Source organism: Lolium rigidum, chromosome 7 (genome assembly GCF_022539505.1).
Source record: "Lolium rigidum isolate FL_2022 chromosome 7, APGP_CSIRO_Lrig_0.1, whole genome shotgun sequence".
In the NCBI taxonomy this organism is placed as follows: domain Eukaryota; kingdom Viridiplantae; phylum Streptophyta; class Magnoliopsida; order Poales; family Poaceae; genus Lolium; species Lolium rigidum.
The window spans coordinates 205,586,456-205,601,041 of NC_061514.1; positions in this window are offsets into that span (position 1 = coordinate 205,586,456).

Consider the following 14,586-nt stretch of genomic DNA (forward strand, 5'->3'; position numbering starts at 1 on the left):
TATCAGTCGGTATCAACTTATCTAAATAAAGTCTCTTGTAAAGAGAGAAAGGCATAACACTAACACCCGCTCCCAAATCACATAGAGTAGTTCTAACATAATTATTCTTAATTGAACAAGGAATAGTCGGTATACCTGGGTCGCCAAGCTTCTTTGGAACCTTACCATTGAAAGAGTAATCAGAAAGCATAGTGGAAATCTACTCATTATGAATTTTCCTTTTGTTAGTGACAATATCTTTCATATACTTTGAATAAGGAGGCAATTTAATAGCATCAGTCAAAGGTATTTGCAGGAATAAAGGTTTCATCCAATCACAGAATTTATTATAGTGTTCTTCTTCCTTTGATTTTAGTTTCTTAGCAGGGAAAGGCATTTGCTTTTGAACCCAAGGTTCCCTTTCACTACCATGTTTCTTAGCAATAAAATCTTCTATAGTATACTTTTTATTTTTAGCATGCTTTTCAGGTTCTTCTTCAACCTCTTCTTTATCAGAAGCATCATTCTTATCATTATCTTTATCATGTTTGTTACCACTTTCAGTTTTAGCATCAGAAATAGAAATACTATTAGGATCATTAACAGGCTCAGAGGATTCTACAACAGTTTTATGTTTATTTTTCTTTTTCTTAGATGGAGCACTAGTTTCAGTTCGTTGAGAATCTTGTTCAACTCTTTTGGGATGCCCTTCAGGATATAGAGGATCCTGGGTAGAAACACCGCCTCTAGTTGTTACTTCATAAGCATGTTTTTCTTTAGAATTATCTTTTAACAAGTCATTTTGCACTTTAGTGAGTTGATCAATTTGAGTTTGAACCATTTGAAAATGTTTTACAATCATCTTAACATCATTGGAGGTTCTCTCCACAATACCATGCAATTCACTAATAGCTCGAGAATTTTCCATTAAATGATTCTCTACTCTCATATTGAAATTACTTTGCTTAACAATATAATTATCAAACTCATCTAAGCATTGAGCAGGAGGTTTTGAATACGGAATATCTTCTCTAGTAAAGTGTTCAAGAGAGTGTACCTCAATCATGGATGAAGGGGGAGTGATCTTACATAAATCTTCTATGGGAGGTAAATTCTTCACATCTTCGGATTTAATACCCATCTCTTTAAGAGATTTCTTGGCTTCCCTCATATCTTCATCATTTAATTTAATCATACCCCTCTTCTTCAATATTGGTGTCGGGGTTGGTTCAGGTGTAGACCAATCATCATGATTCCGGCCTATTCTCGCCAATAATTCTTCGGCGTCGTCTGGAGTTCTTTTCCTGAAAACACAACCAGCACAACTATCCAGGTATGCCCTAGACTCAATGGTTAGTCCACTATAAAATATATCAAGTAAATCATGCTTTTCCAAATCATGCTCAGGCCGAGCTCTAATAAGAGAGCAAAATCTAGCCCAAGCCTCAGGCAATTTCTCTCCATCTTCCTGATCAAAGTTATAAATTCTCTGCAAAGCAATATGTTGAGCGCTAGCAGGAAAGTATTTCCAGAAGAAAACATCAAGCAATTCTTTTGGACTATTAATTGAATCAGGTGGCAAACTATTATACCAAGTTTTAGCATCATCCTTTAATGAGAAAGGGAAAATTTTAGCAACGAAATAAGTACGCTTCTTAACATCATCAGAAAACAAGCTACTCAGAGTAGATAGCTCAATCATGTGTTCTACAGACACTTTCTTTTTCGGTACCACAAAAAGGTGTTTTCTCAACAATAGATATATGAGACAAATCAAGAGAAAAATCATAATCCTTATCCTTAATGTTTATAGGAGATGTGGCAAATTTAGGATCAGGAGACGAGTTTATATCTAACGGTATGTTGTGCAAGCAACTTTTTAATTTTTCTTGCATCGGTAGTAGCATTTCATTTATCAATAAAATCATCATCAAGTTCTACATAATCCTCATCAAGATTATCACTAGAGTATTCAACGGACTCGGGTGAATTAACGAGTGTAGCAGAATTTTCATTAGGAGTTTCAAGTATTTTCAATTTGTCTAGACCTAGCAATTGTAGCATCTAGAAAAGATCCCAATGAACCACTATCATCAAGCACGAGCAGAAGCATCATCAATATTATAAGAATTTTCAGATCTAGCGAAGTACCAGCATGTGAAGCATGTGGTGGTGAAACAAGTTTATCTATCACGGATGGTGAATCAAGAGCAGCGAGAGGTACTCGGAGTTGTACCTTTTCTTGTAGTGGATGGTAATATGGCGACTTTAGGATCGCGAGGTTTACCCATGATGGAGAATTTGCAGCGAACAATATCAATCCAAGTGAACTTCCAAATAAAGCTATGCTCCCCGGCAACGGCGCCGAGAAAATAGTCTTGATAACCCACAAGTATAGGGGATCGCAACGGTCTTCGCGGGAAGTAAAACCCAATTTATTGATTCCACACAAGGGGAGACAAAGAATACTTGAAAGCCTTAACAGCGGAGTTGTCAATTCAAGCTGCACACGGAAACAGACTTGCTCGCAAGAGTTTATCAGTAGTAACAGTTTTATAGCAGTAACAGTAGTGAAATAACAGCGACAGAGTAACAAAGACAGCAGTAGTGATTATAGTAAACAGCAGGATTAAAATACTGTAGGCATAGGGATGGATGAACGGGCGTTGCATGGATGAGAGAAACTCATGTAACAATCAAAGCAGGGCATTTGCAGATAATAATAAAACGGTATCCAAGTACTAATCAATCAATAGGCATATGTTCCATATTTAGTCGTACGTGCTCGCAATGAGAAACTTGCACAACATCTTTTGTCCTACCAGCCGGTGGCAGCCGGGCCTCTAGGGAATCTACTGGAAATTAAGGTGCTCCTTTTAATAGAGCACCGGAGCAAATCATTAACACTCCGTGAACACATGTGATCCTCATATCACCGCCTTCCCCTCCGGTTGTCCCAATTTTTGTCACTTTGGGGCCTTGGGTTCCGGACAACAATACGTGTATACAACTTGCAGGTAAGATCATAAAGCAATGAATATCATCATGAATTGATAACATGTTCAGATCTGAGATCATGGCACTCGGGCCCTAGTGACAAGCATTAAGCATAACAAGTTGCAACAATATCATAAAAGTAACAATTACGGACACTAGGCACTATGCCCTAACATTCTTATGCTATTACATGACCAATCTCATCCAATCCCTACCATCCCCTTCAGCCTACAGCGGGGGAATTACTCACACATGGATGGGGGAAACATGGCTGGTCGATGGAGAGGCGTCGGTGGTGATGATGGCGATGATCTTCTCCAATTCCCCGTCCCGGCGGAGTGCCAGAACGGAGTTTCTGGTCCCGAGACGGAGTTTCGCGACGGTGGCGGCGTACTGGATGGTTTCTGGCGATTTCGACTAACTCCCCTGGGCCGCGCCGGCCTAGTGTGTGGGGCCCTCGGGCCTCCACCTGGCTTGCCCTTCTGGCTCCGTCAATCTTCTGGAAAAATAGGACCTTTCGCATAAATTCCGAGGATTTTCCTGAAAGTTGGATTTCTGCACAAAAACGAGACACCAGAGCAATTCTGCTGAAAACAGCGTTAGTCCGTGTTAGTTGCATCCAAAATACACAAATTAGAGGCAAAACAATAGCAAAAGTGTTCGGGAAAGTAGATACGTTTTGGACGTATCAAGGGAACATGAAGAATGTTGCGAATATGGAAATTTCGAGCAGGATGATGAACAATAGAATGACCAACATGGGAAATTTTCATACCTTGCCCGTTTGCAGTGTTGACCTTGTCAGATCCTTGATAGTTGTCTCGAACAGTTAAATTGTTGAGCTCGCTTGTGATGTGATGAGTTGCACCGGTGTCGGAGTACCAGTTTGTGTCAATGCTATATGCATGAGCTCCTTTGCCTTCAAACGAGTCATCATCAGCTTCAGTCCAGCGGTACCAGCAATCCTTGGCAGGGTGACCATCACGGCCACAGATTTGGCATGTCACATCTACCCATGGCGTGGTACGACGGCGATCACGGCCACGGCCACGGCCTCCCCCTTGGGAACGACCATTGCCACGCCCGGCCTGCTGGGAACGATCATCAGGATAGTTGTTATAGGCGCGTCTGTCATCACGACGCTCAGGACGACGATCACCGCGGTCACCGCGGTTGCGGCTAGTCTGTTGTTGCCCGTACTGCCGCTGTTGGCGAGATGCGACGTTGGCGCTGGTCTCGAAGGTCATCTCCGTTGGACCGGTGAGCATGGCTTGACGATCATCGTAGGCTTGGAGCTGGGCATAGAGCTGTGGCAGGGAGATCGGAGTCGTGAAAACGCCGAGAGCGGCAACCAGCGAATTGTAACTAGATCCGAGGCCGGCGAGGATGAAAGAGACATGCTCGCGTGTGGGCACCGGACAGCCTGCAGAAGCAAGCTCATCGACGATCACCTGCATCTTGGTGAGGAACGTCGCAGTAGAATCATTGTTCTTCTTCGTATTCGTCAGGGCGATCCTCAGATTCGTGATCTTGGACTCGCTTTGAGAGGCGAACATCTCCTCGATGGCCTGCCAGACTCCGGCGGCGTGCTCGATCCTCTGAACATGTGGAAGAACTTCAGAGGAGAGGGATTGGAGGAGGTACCCGAGGAAAATCTGGTCGCGGGCTATCCAGTCGTCATAGGCTGGGTTGGGGACTTTTTCCGCCGGCTTGTCGGCGGCCGTGTCAGCTGGTTTTGCCTCAATTGTTTCGGGCGGCTCGGCATCGGTTCCATTGAGCAGACCGACGAGGCGAGCGCCACGGATTGGCGGAAGAACTTGTGCACGCCATCCTGGATAGTTGTTGCGGGTGAGTTTGTCGGAGGGTGGGGCGCCCAGATGGTACTGAGGAAGAGCGGAGGAGGACGCCATGGCAGCGATGAAGGAGCGGGCGAAGGGGACAGATCGATCTTCGGCTTGATCGGCGATCAGTGGAGGCGGCGAAGAAGCCGGCCTGATACCATGTGAAACGTAGAACATGTAGATTGAATAGGTCTACTCGGTTAAATCACCGAGCCCCAAGTATCTCATTATATATAGAAGGTTTACAGGGTGTTTGTATTGAGTACGGTTCATAACATGAACCGAGTCTAACTCTATCTCTAATACACCCTAATATGAATCTTTTGTTTTTGGGAAAACGCAAAGCTTCCTCCTCGATGCATTGGTAGAAAGAATAGAGTTACAATTATGCAGGCCTAATACTAGGCCGAAATAACCGAGCACCCAAGACAAAGCCATGACCAACAGCTTTTAGAGACATTACAACCCGTCCTAAATGCCATCCATATAAACGCACAAGAGGCAAACCCCGCCAAGTCCACCAGTAGTTTTTAGTGGAGTGCCTGGATGGCGTACAGTTTCAGAAGCTTCGATATTTATTTTAAATCTGAACCGTGCCTCGAGATGCTCGAAGTGCGGCTTATACCAGAATATCTGAATGTTCTCAGTAACCTCTTATGAAGTAAGAAGCTATACATGCCAAAGGTTGCTACCTGACAAGAGGCATTCCAGATAAGAACCAAGAAATCACGCAAATTGTGATCGATCACCTCGAGAGAAATGACCGGGCTCCTACCCACAACCGGGTTTCCCATGGAATAAGCAGAAAACCCTGCAACTATCCTCAGAATGACAGCATCCATTGCATAGTTCCTACGTGAACAAAAATCGACAAGCGTTCCTGTTACTAAAATTGACCAGCTACTGTCACCATGAAAACCCTGTCCCAACTGCTTGCAATGAGTGCCACGGCAGGAAGTATCAGTTGCTGCAGCGGTGGATCTATACTGGACACTGGATCCTTAGTAAATTGTTGTTCAGAGGGGTGGTCCGTTGACTGACGCCGGTCTGAATGTTTACTGCTTGCCGGGGCGTGCCGCGAGCAGCTAGCTCAGTCTGGTCGACTTGGCGATCTAAATGTTCAGTAATTGCGATCTTGCATAGTAACGAGAAGAACATTGACCTTATGCACTTATGGATGTACAAGGCGACAGAGCTTAGATGGATTTAACTTGGAGCTAATTACACCATTGATCCTACAACTTATTCATAATGTGAGTCAATAATCTTGCAAAATCAGTTTGCAATGAGGGTCGTGTTGAACCGTTTTTTTCTCTCGCTCTGGCGATTATGAGGGTGATCTAGGGTTTTTACCGCTGCCGCCGCCGGCGGCCGGTCCTTCCGATCATTGACGAGGTGTGCTAATTCATGTCCACGTCTAGGGTCTTTGTCCTCCCCTGGATTCGGTCCAGTGGTGAGTTTTTCCTTCCTCCCACGGTATCCCGCCAGCGGTGAGTTTCGTTATTCAGGTTTCCGTTTTGGTTGTTTGAGGGTGACGTGATCTGGTTGTTGTGCGGTACTACTTTGGATACGTGCCATCAGTTCCCTAAGGGCTTGTCTGTAGTTCTGGCTGTGATTGACGACGTTATCTGCAACAAGGAGTACCGATCTGTCGGTCGCTTGGTGATCAGTTGACTGTTATTTGTGCGAGAAGACGAACAATTCTAGCGGCCTCCGTGTAGGAGCTTCGATGTGCCTAATGGATTCCTTCATCTGGAACTGTCGGGGTGGGGGGAACCGCCGGACAGTTCGTGAGGCACAGAATTTGTGCCAAAAGCATAACCCTGGTCTCGTTTTTCTATGTGAAACGAGGCAAACGGAAGAGCGAATGAAGTCCATGTGCGCTCGGCTAGGTTTGAAGGGTTTTGCAGCCGTAGGCAGTGATGGACGAAGTGGCGGGATTGCTTTGTTCTGGCATGAATCACTATTGGTGGAGGTGCTGGGAAAAGGTAGTAGATATATTGATGTATGTGTGAAGGATGGACAGAACGCTGATCCTTGGAGTTGGAGAGCCACTTTTGTATACGGGGAACCACGTGTGGAGAATCGTCATCTCATGTGGGAGCTCCTAGGATAACTGAAGAATGTTTCGCCACATTCGTGGGTGGTGACAGAATGAAGCAATGTGGCAACATGAGCATTGCTCTCAACGAGCTAGACCGGAGGGGCAAATGAGAGAGTTCAGAGAAGCACTTCAGGCCTGTGAACTTACTGACATAGGCTTCAAGGGTTTTCCATATACGTTTGATAATCGACAATAGGGTCAGCGGAATGTGAAAGTCCGTCTTGACCGAGCATGTGCAGATATGGAATGGAGAAATCATTTTCCAATGGCGGAGGTAGAGCATCTAGTGTCCTCTAGATCGGACCATGTGCCCCTGCTGCTCCGTCTTGGCCAAGGAGATGTAAGGCCTCCTAAACGGACTATGCGATATGAACTAATGTGGGAGAGAGAGTCTACCCTCCCGGAAGTAATCTCTAATGCTTGGGGAAATGTGAGAAGAGAAGGAGATCTGGGTGAGGTGGAGTGCTCACTAAAACAGGTCATGGCTGAACTGAATGAATGGAGTAAGCAGAAATTTGGACATGTTCAGCGTGCGCTGGAAGAGTTGCGGGGAGAATTGGCAGCTTTGAATCAAGCAAATGCTGCCCGGGAGGTGATCCGGTTAAAAATGGAAAGGATGGATGAGCTTTTGTATAGCGAGGAGATGATGTGGCTTCAAAGAAGCAGAATCTCATGGCTGAAAGAAGGAGACAGGAACACGAAATACTTCCATCAGAAGGCAGTGTGGCGAGCACGGAAAAATCACGTGAAGAATTTGAAACGAACAGATGGATCGATGTGTACTACACCTTCAGAGATGGAAAGAATGGCGTCTTCCTATTTCAAGGAATTACATACGAAAGACCCAACCCTAGATCCACATGTAATACTAGACCTGTTGGAAGGAATGGTAACGGGGGAGATGAATGATATGCTGATGAAGGAGTTTTCTAATGATGAGATCAGTGATACCCTCTTCCAGATAGGGCCTTTGAAAGCCCCGGGTGTGGATGGCTTGCCGGCACGTTTTTACCAGAGGAATTGGGCCCTGTTAAAAGGGGATATAATCAAGGCCATAAAGTGTTTTTTTGCAACGGGGGAAATGCCTCAGGGAGTAAATGATACGGTAATTGTTCTCATCCCAAAGAACGACCAGCCGGAAAGTATGAAGGATTTTAGACCGATCTCATTATGCAATGTGCTATATAAAATCGCGTCCAAGTGCATTGTCAATTGAATGAGACATATACTTGATGAGTTGATTTCAGAATGCCAGAGTGCGTTCATCCCGGGGAGGTTGATAACTGATAATACAGTGGTGGCTTTTGAAGTGTTGCATCATATCCAGCAAGAACAGAATCCAGACACAGCTAGTTGTGCATACAAATTAGACTTATCTAAGGCGTATGATCGGGTGGACTGGACTTTTCTTGAGCAAGCACTGCTAAGGGTTGGTTTCTCGGCAACTTGGGCGAGGTGAATTATGCAATGTGTAACGACGGTACGCTTCGCTGTCAAGTTCAATGGGAAAGTTTTAGACTGGTTCTCTCCATCACGAGGACTACGACAAGGTGATCCGTTATCACCTTTCTTTTCCTCTTTGTTGCTGATTCGTTGACAAGCCTGATACATGAAGCAGTTCGAAATAAGGGGCTAAAACCGGTGATCTTATGCCGGTCAGCGCCAGCCATATCACATCTGCTATTTGCGGATGATACGCTAATGTTCCTAAAAGCAACAACAGAACAGGCGAATTTGGTAAAGGATATTCTAGCGAGATATGCTCAAGGTACTGGACAACTTTTAAACCCGGAGAAATGCAGTGCTTTCTTTGGGGATGCTTGCACGTGAAGAGGCAAAGGAGGTGGTCAGAGGTATTCTGCAGGTGCAAGCATACCACTTTGAAGATAAATATTTGGGCTTACCTGTACCTGAAGGCCGTATACACCGTGGAAGATTACAGTCTCTACTAGAACGCCTTTGTAAAAGAATGGTGGACTAGGGAGACAAGTTGATGTCGACGGCGGCGAAGGAAACTTTGATCAAGGCAATTGCACAGGCGATTCCAACATATATTATGGGAGTTTTTAAATTGCCCATGTATGTCTGTGATGATCTCACAAAGTTGATTCGAAACTATTGGTGGGGGTTTGAAGATGGAAGGCACAAGACCCACTGGGTTGCATGGGAAAAATGATACGCCCAAAGAACCGAGGAGGTCTAGGCTTTCGTGATATGAGGGTCTTCAACCAAGCTCTTACGCTAGGCAAGCATGGAGATTGCTGGAGAGACCGAACAGCTTGTGCGCCCGCCTGCTTAAAGCGAAATACTACAAAAGTGGAAGCTTGCTAGATACGGTATTTCCTGTTAATGCTTCACCAATATGGAAAGGAATTGAATATGGTCTGGAATTATTGAAAAAAGGTGTCATATGGAGAATTGGGAATGGAGAAACAGTTAAGGTATGGAGGGATCCTTGGATACCACGTGCTTCGGGGTCACGCAAACCATTATCACCAAGAGGAACTTGTCATCTACAAAGAGTTGAACAATTCCTACGGTTGGATGGTTCGTGGAATGAAGATTTACTGAATGAGTATATGATCCCTGCGGATGTGGAGGAAATCCTAAACATACGAGTGTCCCCAAGACATGATCGTGATTTTGTGGCTTGGAATTTAGAGAAAACGGAGCTCTTTACAGTCCGGAGTGCTTACCATCTAGGTGTGGAAGAAAAACTGCTGCCACAAGGTGATGTATCCACAAGCTCTAGACCTAGTGGAGATCGACCTGTGTGGAAGATGTTTTGGAAAATTAAAGTTCCTCAAAAAGTGAAAATATGTGCTTGGAAAATGCTTGTGGGGGGTTTACCAACAAGGGAAACAAAAAAGCATAAGCATATGGAAGTGGACAGTATGTGCCAAAGGTGTGGATGTATAGAGGAGGATGGTTTCCATGCAGTAGTAGTATGCCCACGAGCTGCATCACTGTGGGATGCAATGAAAGAAGTCTGGGACATACCGGAGAAAGAACAACTAATGCATATAGGACCGGAATGGTTGTTTGATCTTCTGGTGACTCTGGATGACGATGCAAGAGCACAGGTGTGATGTCTACGCACGCTTCTATTCCTGTAGACAGTGTTGGGCCTCCAAGAGCAGAGGTTTGTAGAACAGCAGCAAGTTTCCCTTAAGTGAATCACCCAAGGTTTATCGAACTCAGGGAGGAAGAGGTCAAAGATATCCCTCTCAAGCAACCCTGCAATCACGATACAAGAAGTCTCTTGTGTCCCCAACACACCCAATACACTTGTCAGATGTATAGGTGCACTAGTTTGGCGAAGAGATAGTGAAATACAAGTGGTATGAATGAATATGAGCAGTAGTAACGGCGCCAGAAAATAGCTTGCTGGCGTGTAGTTGATGGTAGTAATATTGCAGGAAGTAAATATGCAGTAAAACAAGTAAATAAGAGATGATTGCAGTATTTGGAAACAAGGCCTAGGGATCATACTTTCACTAGTGGACACTCTGAACATTGATCACATAATAAAACCACTCTACACTCTCTTGTTGGATGATGAACACCACTAATTGTGTAGCGCTACAAGCATCGGCCTTAAAAAGAAGATTAATCGCTTATCGGCCGATTAATTGATTTTATCGGTCGGCCATTTATCAGCTTATTTTTTTGTAAATCCTAATTTTCGACACTAAATTTTCTATAATATGCTATGCAAAAAATAATATTTAAGCATTGCACATAAGTACTACCTTGATTCCTTGCATTTGAATCAATAATAATGGAAAACTTAAGCTAATGCACAATTCTACAAAACCATAGGATCAAAATATCGACTGCCATACCAAATGTCATTGAAATTTCTCTAACAATCAGCTGAAATATCGGCCATGAGAGCGAAAATCGGACGAAATATCGGCTCTCATACAGAAAATTGCCAAAATATCGGTGGAGCGATAAACTGGCCGATATGCCAAAATCGTATCGGTTACCACCCGATTCACGATAAATCGGCCGATAAATCGACATCTCGGACGATTTTTAGAACAGTGGCTACAAGAGAACCTCAATGCCAGAGTTAACAAGCTCCACAACATTCGATGTTCATATTTAAATAACCTTAGAGTGCATGATAGACCAACGCAATTACACCGAGTACTAACATAGCATGCACACTGTCACCGAAGCAGACTATGAAAGGGGGAATAGATCACATCAATACTATCATAGTAATAGTTAACTTCATAATCTACAAGAGATCACAATCATAAACTACGCCAAGTACTACATGATGCACACACTCGTCACCATTACATCATGGAGGGGGAATAGACTACTTTAATAACATCACCGAGTAACACATAGATGATAGTGATACAAAGCTCATATGAATCTCAATCATGTAAGGCAGCTCATGAGATCATTGTATTGAAGTACATAGGAGAGAGATTAACCACATAGCTACCGGTACAGCCCTTAGCCCCGGGGGAGAACTACTCCCTCCTCATGGGAGACAGCAGCGTTGATGAAGATGGCGGTGGTGTCGATGGAGATGCCTTCCGGGGGCACTTCCCCGTCTCGGCGGCGTGCCGGAACAGAGACTCCTGTCCCCAGATCTTGGCTTCGCGATGGCGGCGGCTCTGGAAGGTTTCTCGTACCGTGGCTTTTTTTTCTAGGTTTTCGCGACGGAGTCCTTAAGTAGGCGGAAGGGCAGCCTCGGAGGGGCCCTGGTGGGCCCACACAGTAGGGGGGCGCGCCCCACCCCTTGGCCTCGCCGCCCTGGCGTGTGGGCCCCCTGGCTCCTCTCCGATACTTCTTCGATGCTCTGGAACCTTCCGGGAAAAATAAGATGCTTGGGCGTTGATTTCGTCCAATTCCGAGAATATTTCCTTACTAGGATTTCGAAACCAAAAACAGCGAGAAAATAGGAACCGGCACTTCGGCATCTCGTCAATAGGTTAGTTCCGGAAAACGCATAATAATGACATAAAGTGTAAACAAAACATGTAGGTATTGTCATAAAACAAGCATGGAACATAAGAAATTATCGATACGTTTGAGACGTATCAAGCATCCCAAAGCTTAGTTCCTACTCGCCCTCGAGTAGGTAAACGATAACAAGGATAATTTCGAAGTGACATGCTATTTACATAATCTTGATCATACTATTGTAAAGCATATGAGATGAATGCAGCGATTCAAAGCAATGGTAAAGACAATGAGTAAACAACTGAACCATATAACAAAGACTTTTCATGAATAATACTTTCAAGACAAGCATCAATAAGACTTGCATAAGAGTTACTCATAAAGCAATAAATTCAAAGTAAAGTTATTGAAGCAACACAAAGGAAGATATAAGTTTCAGCGGTTGCTTTCAACTTCAACATATTTATCTCATGGATAATTGTCAACACAAAGTAATATAACAAGTGCAATAAGTAAACATGTAAGAATCAATGCACACAGTTGATACAAGTGTTTGCTTCTAAGATAGAAAGAATAGGTAAACTGACTCAACAATAAAGTAGAAGAATGGCCCTTCGCAGAGGGAAGCATGGATTAAATCATGTGTTAGAGCTTTTTAAGTTTCGAAATCATATAGAGAGCATAAAAGTAAAGTTTTGAGAGGTGTTTGTTGTTGTCAACGAATGGTAGTGGGCACTCTAACCCCTTGCTAAACAGACTTTCAAAGAGCGGCTCCCATGAAGGACGTTATCTCTACCAGCAAGGTAGATCATCCCTCTTCTCTTTTGTTTACACATGTATTTTAGTTTTATTTATGGTTGACACTCCTCCCAATCTTTTGCTTACACAAGCCATGGCTAACCGAATCCTCGGGTGCCTTCCAACATTCACATACCATGAAGGAGTGTCTATTTGCAAAATTAAGTTGCTTACTGATGAATCAGAGCAAAACATGTGAAGAGAATTATTAATGAAGGTTGATTAATTGGGGGCTGGGAACCCCGCGCCGACTCTTTTTGCAATATTGGATAAGCGGATGAAGCCACTAGTCCATTGGTGAAATCTGCCCAACAAGATTGAAAGATAAAACACCACATACTTCCTCATGAGCTATAAAACATTGACACAAATAAGAAGTAATAAAGTTTTGAATTGTTTAAAGGTAGCACATGAAGTAATTTACTTTGGAATGGCAGAGAAATACCATGTGGTAGGTAGGTATGGTGGACACAAATGGCATAGTTTTTGGCTCAAGGATTTGGATGCACGAGAACAATTCCTCTCAATACAAGGCTAGGCTAGCAAGGTTGTTTGAAGCAAACTCAAGTATAAAACGGTGCAGCAAGACTCACATATGAACATATTGTAAGCATTATAAGACTTTACATCGTCTCCTTGTTGTTCAAACACCTTAACCAGAAAATATCTAGACTCTAGAGACCAATCATGCAAACCAAATTTTAACAAGCTCTATGTATTTCTTCACTAATAGGTGCAAAGTATATGATGCAAGAGCTTAAACATGATCTATATGAGCACAACAATTGCCAAGTATCAAATTATTCAAGACATTATACCAATTACCACATGCATCATTTTCCGTTTCCAACCATATAACAATTAACGAAGCGGTTTCAACCTTCGCCATGAACATTAAAGATAAAGCGAAGAACACAAGTGTTCATATGCAACAGTGGAGCGTGTCTCTCTCCACACAAGCATGAATTTATTCAGAGAATGAAAATAACAAAACGAAAATAAAAGCACACAGACGCTCCAAGTAAAGTACATAAGATGTGACCGAATAAAAATATAGTTTCAAGAGAAGAAACCTGATAAGTTGTCGATGAAGAAGGGGATGCCTTGGGCATCCCCAATCTTAGATGCTTGAGTCTTCTTAAAATATGCAGGGATGAACCACGGGGGCATCCCCAAGCTTAGACTTTTCACTCTTCTTGATCATATTGTATCATCCTCCTCTCTTGACCCTTGAAAACTTCCTCCACACCAAACTCAAAACAAACTCATTAGAGGGTTAGTGCATAATCAAAAATTCACATATTCAGAGGTGACACAATCATTCTTAACACTTCGGACATTGCACAAAGCTACTGGAAGTTAACGGAACAAAGAAATCCATCCAACATAGCAAAACAGGCAATGCGAAATAAAAGGCAGAATCTGTCAAAACAGAACAGTCCGTAAAGACGAATTTTTTAGTGGCACCAGACTTGCTCAGATGAAAATGCTAAAATTGAATGAAAGTTGCGTACATATCTGAGGATCACTCACGTAAATTGGCTTATTTTTCCGAGTTACCTACGAGAGAACCCTGCCCAAATTCGTGACGAGCAAGAAATCTGTTTTCTGCGCAATAATCCAAATCTAGTATGAACCTTGCTATCAAAGACTTTACTTGGCACAACAATGCAATAAAATAAGATAAGGAGAGGTTTCTACAGTAGTAACAACTTCCAAGACTCAAATATAAAACAAAATTGCTGTAGTAAAATAAAAACATGGGTTATCTCCCAGGAAGTGCTTTCTTTATAGCCATTAAAATGGGCTCAGCAGTTTTAATGATGCACTCCCAAGAAATAAGAGTTGAAGCAAAAGAGAGAATCAAGAAGCAAATTCAAAACAAATTTAAGCCTAACCCAGTTCCTATGAAAAGGAATCTTGTAAATAAACAGGTTC